This window comes from Staurois parvus, unplaced genomic scaffold, assembly GCF_062004578.1.
Source record: "Staurois parvus isolate SC_StPar_1 unplaced genomic scaffold, SC_StPar_1.0 ptg001918l, whole genome shotgun sequence".
Lineage (NCBI taxonomy): Eukaryota > Metazoa > Chordata > Amphibia > Anura > Ranidae > Staurois > Staurois parvus.
This window is the reverse complement of record NW_028319714.1, coordinates 210,001-217,500: the sequence shown is the minus strand read 5'-3', so window position 1 is coordinate 217,500 and position 7,500 is coordinate 210,001. Positions and strand designations below refer to the sequence as shown.

Below are 7,500 nucleotides of genomic sequence, written 5' to 3'. Positions count from 1 at the left end.
TGGAGAGAGAGCAGCGCTGACCTGTTTGCCGGGGACCGACACACTCTCCCACTCTCCCCCTATCCCCCTAGTAACCCTGGAGCCTAAAAATACGGGAAAGGAGAACTATTGAAACCTGGACAAGGAGTCTGAAGAGACCCTGGGGAGTTCCCCCCCATGAACAGACCCTCAGAGGAATCGACCGAAAAGGCACTCACTGGAAGAAGACATAGGAGGAGGGTGAGTGACACTTATGAATTGCACTTTTGAAGATCTATCATGCTGACCTCTAAAAAGTGTATATAAGAACGGGGGACCCCTAGAGTCTGTATAAAAGGTGGAAGAGACACGCAGAGAGAAGAGGAGAGGCTCGGGGAGAAGGAGGGGGAGAGGGGGGAAGGAGGAGGAGGAGGAGAAGAGAAGGAGAAAAACCAGCAGGGGGACAGAGCAGAGACTTGAAAGTTTTAAGAAATAATATCCCGCCCTACCCATAAACTTATAAAGGACTATAAGAAGGATAAGTGCCACAGAGAAAAATGAAAAACAAAAATGTAAAAGGAAGTGGGCTTAAAGGGTCCCAGACTGGCACAATTAAAAAATATACATCCCAAGGAAACGCAACCCCAGAAAGACCTCAGAGCAGATCTGGAGGAGGAGAGAGGTGTTTTTTTTTTTTTTTTTTTTTTTAACCCCTTTCTTCTCCTCTCGCCACCTACCCCCACTCTATTGCCTTCGTTATGGATTTTTTTCGTTTTTTTTTCATTTTTCTTCTCTCTCTATTTTTCTGCCAGTGATAATATCCAGGTGGGGCTTGGGAGGTTATGGGGAGGTTAGTCAAGGGGAAAGTCGTCCATGGACGGAGTTTTAGCCCAAGGATCAAATCAAAGGTGGATTTTTTAATCCATAAATGATTAGTAGGCAAATGTTAGGCCTAAAAAGAGGGAGGAGGGGAGGGGGGAGGGAGGGGGTTGGAAGGTTGGCAGGGTGGGAAATGGGAGAGGGAGGTTGTTTTCTCTGCAAAATAAAAGATGATATAAAAACAAGTGAGAAGGGAGAAGGAGAGAGAAATAAAAAATATAGATGGAGGAGAAAAGAGGAAATTTAAGGAAGATGGAAGAGATTCAGTTTATAACATATAACATAAATGGGTTGAACTGTCCCGGGAAAAGATATAGATTATTTAAAGAATTACATCATAGAGAAGCCTCAGTGATATTTTTACAGGAGACACATCTTGAGATAAGCTCAAATGTTAGACTGAGGTCTAAAAAATACCCAACATGGTACTATGCAGATTCCCCGGTTAAAAGAGCAAAAGGGGTAGCAATAGGCCTGGCAAAGAACGTTAGGTTTGAGTTGGAAGATAGAAAAACAGACCCAGATGGGAGATTTTTGTTCTTAAGGGGCAAGTTACAGGAGATCGAGTGTACACTGGCCAACATCTACTGCCCTAATAAAAAACCGGAGGAGTATCTGAAAAAGGTGTTGAGGAAGTTGATGGACTTTAAAAAAGGACGTTTGATCCTGGCAGGGGATTTTAACTTCTGTATGGACCCACAAAGGGATGCCACCTCCCATATAAAGACAGAAGGAAATAAGGCCCTGAAATTATTGAAAAAAGAATTACACATAAGTCAACTGATAGATGCCTGGAGAATTACACACACACAAGATAGAGATTATACTTTTTTCTCAAATATGCACAAGAGATATTCAAGATTAGATTATATATTAATAGAACATCAATTAATCGACCATCTGACCCAGGTAGATATAGAGACAATAACTTTATCAGACCACGCTCCAGTTACTATGAAAATGGAATGGGGGAGAAGGAAAAGCGGAGGGCTGGGATGGAAATTGAATGAGACACTTTTAGTGGAAAGGGAAATAGCTCAGAAAATAGGGGAGGAGATCGAACGCTTTTTTAAGGAGAATGAGACAGGGGAGGTGTCAACAGCCACAGTGTGGGAGGCTCACAAAGCTTATATAAGAGGAATATTAATGGCGATTGGGGCTAGAAAGAAAAAAGAAAGAAGGGAGAAAATGAATGAGCTCTTAGAAGAAATAGATAAATTAGAACAAATACATAAGAATAGAATAACAAAAGAAATAGAGCTGAAGTTAAAAAAACAGAAGGAAGAACTGAAAGAAATGATAGAAGAGGAGAGGAGAAAAGTATATAATAGAGTTCTAAGTGAGAGATATAGATGGGGAGAAAGACCTGGAAAGTATCTGATGAGAGCCCTGAGGAAAAAGAAAAATAGAAATTATATAGAAAAAATAAAAGATGCTAAAGGAAACATGAAACACTCAAATAAAGATATCACCAAAGCCTTCATAGAATATTACAGGAAACTGTACAATATAAGCCCCTCGGAAAGTTCAGAAACTATAGACAGTGAGAAAAACCAGAAAAGAAAGAAATATTTGGAAATGGCTAGGTTATTAAAATTAAATGAGGACCAACTAAACTCCCTAGACGCAGATATCTCACAGGAAGAAATAAAACTAGCATTAAAGGGGACAGTGTCGGGGAAAAGCCCAGGCCCAGATGGTTATACAGTGAGATACTATAAAAAATTCAGTGAAATCTTAGTACCAAAACTCAAAAACTACATGAATGCACTAGGTGGAGAGATGGAAGTAAGAAGAGAATCATTACAAGCCCAACTCGTGCTCATTCAGAAAGAGGGAAAAGATCCCTCTCAGTGTTCTAGCTATAGACCTATTTCACTACTGAACACAGACACTAAGTTGTACGCAAAGGTCCTAGCAAACAGATTGAAAGAGCTAATGCCTGGATGGATACATGAGGATCAGGTGGGCTTTGTTCCAGGGAGGGAAGGAAAAGATAATGGGGTACGATCATTGATGCTAATCCAAAAGAGTAAAAAGGGAAAAGAACCGGCGGTACTACTGTCTATAGATGCTGAAAAAGCGTTTGATAGGGTAAATTGGAGATTCATGATGGACACTCTGGAAGCTTTGGGAATCGGGCCTAGGATGAGAGAATGGATAGGAAAGCTGTACAGATACCCCTCGGTGGTCATTGGGGTAAATGGGGAGAGGTCAGAACCCATTGAGATGTCAAACGGAACAAGACAGGGATGCCCATTATCCCCATTGCTGTATGTTATATCTCTAGAACCTCTACTATCAACAATAAGACTGAATAGAGACGTAAAGGGAATCCGAATAGGAGATACGGAACATAAAGTTGCTGCTTTTGCAGACGACTTGTTGTTCTATGTAGGAAACCCCAGGATAACACTTCCAAACTTAATGAAGTCACTAAAGGAGTACGGAGAACTATCAAATTTAAAGATAAATCCAACAAAAACGGAGATTCTAAATATAAACATCTTAAAAAACGAAAAAGAAAGGATACAAAAAGAATTTCCCTTTAAATGGAAAGATAGAGATATAAAATATCTAGGAGTAAAACTCACAGCCTCACATAAACATCTATATAAACTAAACTATATTACACTGATAAATGAGATTAGAGATGAATTAAAAAGATTGGAGGGAGGAACCCCGACATGGATGGGCCGTATTAATCTGGTAAAAATGGTAATAGTACCAAAAATCATATATAGATATCAAATGATCCCAATTAAACTCCCAGAGATTTTCTTTAAAATAATTAAGAAATTGATAACAAGATACATATGGAGGAATAAAAAACCAAGACTGTCATACGAACTGCTAAGTAGGAGGAAAGAAAGAGGGGGTTTAGGGCTCCCAGACTTTAAAAGATATTACAAAGCGGTAATACTGGCAAGAACCATAGATTGGATATTTAATAATAAAAAAAGCTGGGTGAGAATAGAGAATGAACTCAGCGGAACAGACTTGGGAAGAATGATATGGGTACCAACACAGTATAGGGGTTTAAATGACAATGTAAATACATACACTTTGAATGTTTTAAAGATTTGGGATAACTTACACAGAAGTATGAAATGGACCTTTAATTCTACACTGATTCCACTAAAAAATACAGAGTTTTTCCCCCCAGGTAGAGAAGAAATAGGAGGGAAGTGGTTTAAAAAAGATAAGGTGCAATTAGGAGACATCTTGGTGGGAGATGAAATAGGAGCATATGGCGAATTGAAAAAAAAAGAGGGAGAGATTTTCACTAAATTAGACGAATGGCGGTATTTCCAATTGAGGTGTTTTGTCGGAAGTTTGCCAAGACCTTTAAGGACAAGAGACAATTGGAACTTGTTTGAAAAGACATTGGGAACACAAGGTGATGGGAAACACGGGATTGCTAGAATTTATAAAATACTCACTGAACTAGACACAAACACGAAACCAACATATTTAACAAAATGGGAAATGGATATGGGAGTTGTGATAGATGAGGAAAAGCAGAGGAGAATGTATAGATTAACTCACGAAAATGTCTCTATGAGAGAAGTAGAAATGAACTATAAGTGTTTGACAAGATGGCACATTTCACCAGTAGTAGAAAATAAGATGTGTGGAGAGAGCACACCGCTGTGTTGGAGGGGATGTGGAGAAATAGGCACAATATACCATATATGGTGGGGATGCCCAAAAATCCAGATATTCTGGACAACAATAATCCACTTAATAAGAAAATTGACAGAAATAGATATAAATCTAGATCCAGAAGTATGTATTTTGCACATCACGGATATAACGGTAAATAAATATAAAAAATCAGGGATATGGAACTATATAAATGCTGCAAAAGCCCTGATACCCAAGTTCTGGAGGCAAATAGAGGCACCAAAGGAAGAGGACTGGATTGAAAGAGTTGAGCAGATTAAAAAGATGGAAAGGCTGTGCCATACCCAAGAAGATAAGATGGAGGTTTATCATGGGAAATGGGAGAACTGGGAAAAAGCCAGATTATATATGAGGTGTAGGAAAGAATAAAGATAACAACAGAAAAATTCCACTTGCTGATATAAGAAGACGTAGAGAAAAGATAGAATAGGCAGAGGGGACATAGGGTGGGGGGTGGAGAAGGGGGGAAAAGGTTGCATAGAGTATATAAAGTAGAAATGTTGGTTAATATAATATTATAGAATATATTTTATATATATATATATATTTATATTGTGATGATGAAATGTAATTGAAATGGAAAATTAATAAATATTTGAATTATAAAAAAAAAGACCGGAACACAGCGCGGGAACACAGCGAGAGGAACGCGCGGAGCAAAGGTAAGTGAATTGAGACAATATGGGGAATTAATTACTATAGGGGGGATGAATTATTAAATGGAGGATTAATTACTATGGGGGATGAATTACTATGGAGGATGAATTACTATATGGGGGATGAATTACTATGGGGGATGAATTACTATGGAGGATGAATTACTATATGGGGGATGAATTACTATGGAGGATGAATTACTATATGGAGGATGAATTACTATATGGAGGATGAATTACTATATGGGGGATGAATTACTATGGAGGATGAATTACTATATGGAGGATGAATTACTATATGGAGGATGAATTACTATATGGGGGATGAATTACTATGGAGGATGAATTACTATATGGGGGATGAATTACTATATGGAGGATGAATTACTATATGGGGGATGAATTACTATATGGGGGATGAATTACTACATGGAGGATGAATTACTATATGGGGGATGAATTACTATATGGAGGATGAATTACTATATGGGGGATGAATTACTATGGAGGATGAATTACTATAGAGGGGATGAATTACTATAGAGGGGATGAATTACTATATGGGGGATGAATTACTATAGGGGGGATGAATTACTATATGGGGGATGAATTACTATGGGGGATGAATTACTATATGGGGGATGAAGCTAACTGCACGATCCTGTATATAGCATTAAGGTAAGAAACAATATATGCAGTGTCGGATTTGTTTTAAATGTTGCAATGGTTTTGCGGCTCCCAGTCTTTTTTTTCCCTTCGGAAACGGGTCCAAGTGGCTCTTTATGTCTTAAAAGTTGCAGACCCCTGGTCTAGGGGTATGATTCTCGCTTAGGGTGCAAGAGGTCCGGGGTTCAAATCCCGGACGAGCCCTATGTTTAGCAAACAACTCGGCATTCTATTGGGAGGAATTGTTCAGATGGTGGCTGAATCCATGCAAGCAACTGTGCTAGCGGTAGCCAAGAGTGCTTAAAGGCTCTTGCATTTCCAAAATGTGCAACGGCTACTTCTGTGAAATGGGCAAGATGTGGCTCTGGGGTTCTGCCTCTTTAGTCTAGGGGCTAAAGAGGCAGAACCTTTTGGGCATGGGAGCTCCAAGCTACAAGACCATGAGGCAGTCTCCAGAGCCTACCGCAGGAAAGGAGGTGATGTTTCCCCGACAAAGTTTCTTCTTTGCTTTTGAAATCTTTGATAGTTCAAGAAAGGCAAAGACTGCAAACTCGGTTCATCAAAGGAAGAAGACTTTTTTAGAGGACAATGCTATTTTTTGTACAAAAAAAAAAACATTTCCCAGAAAGCTGGCATTCCTGGCTCGTTGGTCTAGGCGTATGATTCTCGCTTTGGGTGCGAGAAGTCCCGGGTTCAAATCCCGGACGAGCCCAAGCTTTAGGCAGATGGCCTGAGTTCCCATTTCCTTCTTGGTCGCAGCCAAGGTTCTTTTATGGCGCGCTTGAACTTTTCTAGTGCCCTTGTCTACTGCTCAACCTAGCCTGGGCAGACAGCCAAATGCAGCCAACAGCACTCGGCTCGTTGGTCTAGGGGTATGATTCTCGCTTTGGGTGCGAGAGGCCCCGGGTTCAAATCCCGGACGAGCCCACAAGGTGAATTTTTTCATCCCTCTGGAACTCAACAGCACAGACATGGTTTTACCGTAACTTGCACGTACCTACCGGTCAACGTGTAAGCCCTTCTCACGGCAGTCGCTCGAGCTACATCCAGATGCTTTTCACCTTTCTTTGACAAAGTACTTCAAATGGAGCTTGTGGCCTTCTTTCAACATACTTCCTACAATTGAAGTGGCATAAAGCTGAAATTGCATCCATAGCTTAGCCCTTAGTGCTTCCGTGTTCACTTTCCACATGAACTGCAACAGGTGCTGACGAGCCCCGTTCAGTGCTGAGATTTTTCAAAGCAGTGAGAAAAGTTGGATCAGCTTACAATTCAATGCCCAGGGACCAAGGATTTGCTTTGTCTTGACTTTAGAAATGCATGCTGACCTCATCTCCAAGTTTCCTAGTGCTCTTGACAATAAAAAAAGATATTTTTTTGAGCAAAATATGCAGATGGTATTGTAGTGGGGACTTAGCCTTGGCACTCAAAAGGCACTTGTTCTACTCAAAAAAAAAAAAAAAGCTTTTTGTGTATCCAAGGCTCGTTGGTCTAGGGGTATGATTCTCGCTTAGGGTGCGAGAGGTCCCGGGTTCAAATCCCGGACGAGCCCTATGTTTAGCAAACAACTTGGCATTCTATTGGGAGGAATTGTTCAGATGGTGGCTGAATCCATGCAAGCAACTGTGCTAGCGGTAGCCAAGAGTGCTTAAAG

General features: G+C 40.2%; 2 non-coding genes across 2 annotated transcripts; both read left to right on the top strand.

Moving 5' to 3' along the window:
* The first annotated feature begins 6,701 nt into the window (after positions 1 to 6,701).
* Positions 6,702 to 6,773, top strand: TRNAP-UGG (transfer RNA proline (anticodon UGG)). Its single transcript has one exon. It is a non-coding gene; the product is annotated as a tRNA-Pro (tRNA).
* A 553-nt stretch (positions 6,774 to 7,326) lies between these two features.
* TRNAP-AGG (transfer RNA proline (anticodon AGG)) lies at positions 7,327 to 7,398 on the top strand. Its single transcript has one exon. It is a non-coding gene; the product is annotated as a tRNA-Pro (tRNA).
* The last annotated feature ends 102 nt before the right edge of the window (positions 7,399 to 7,500 follow it).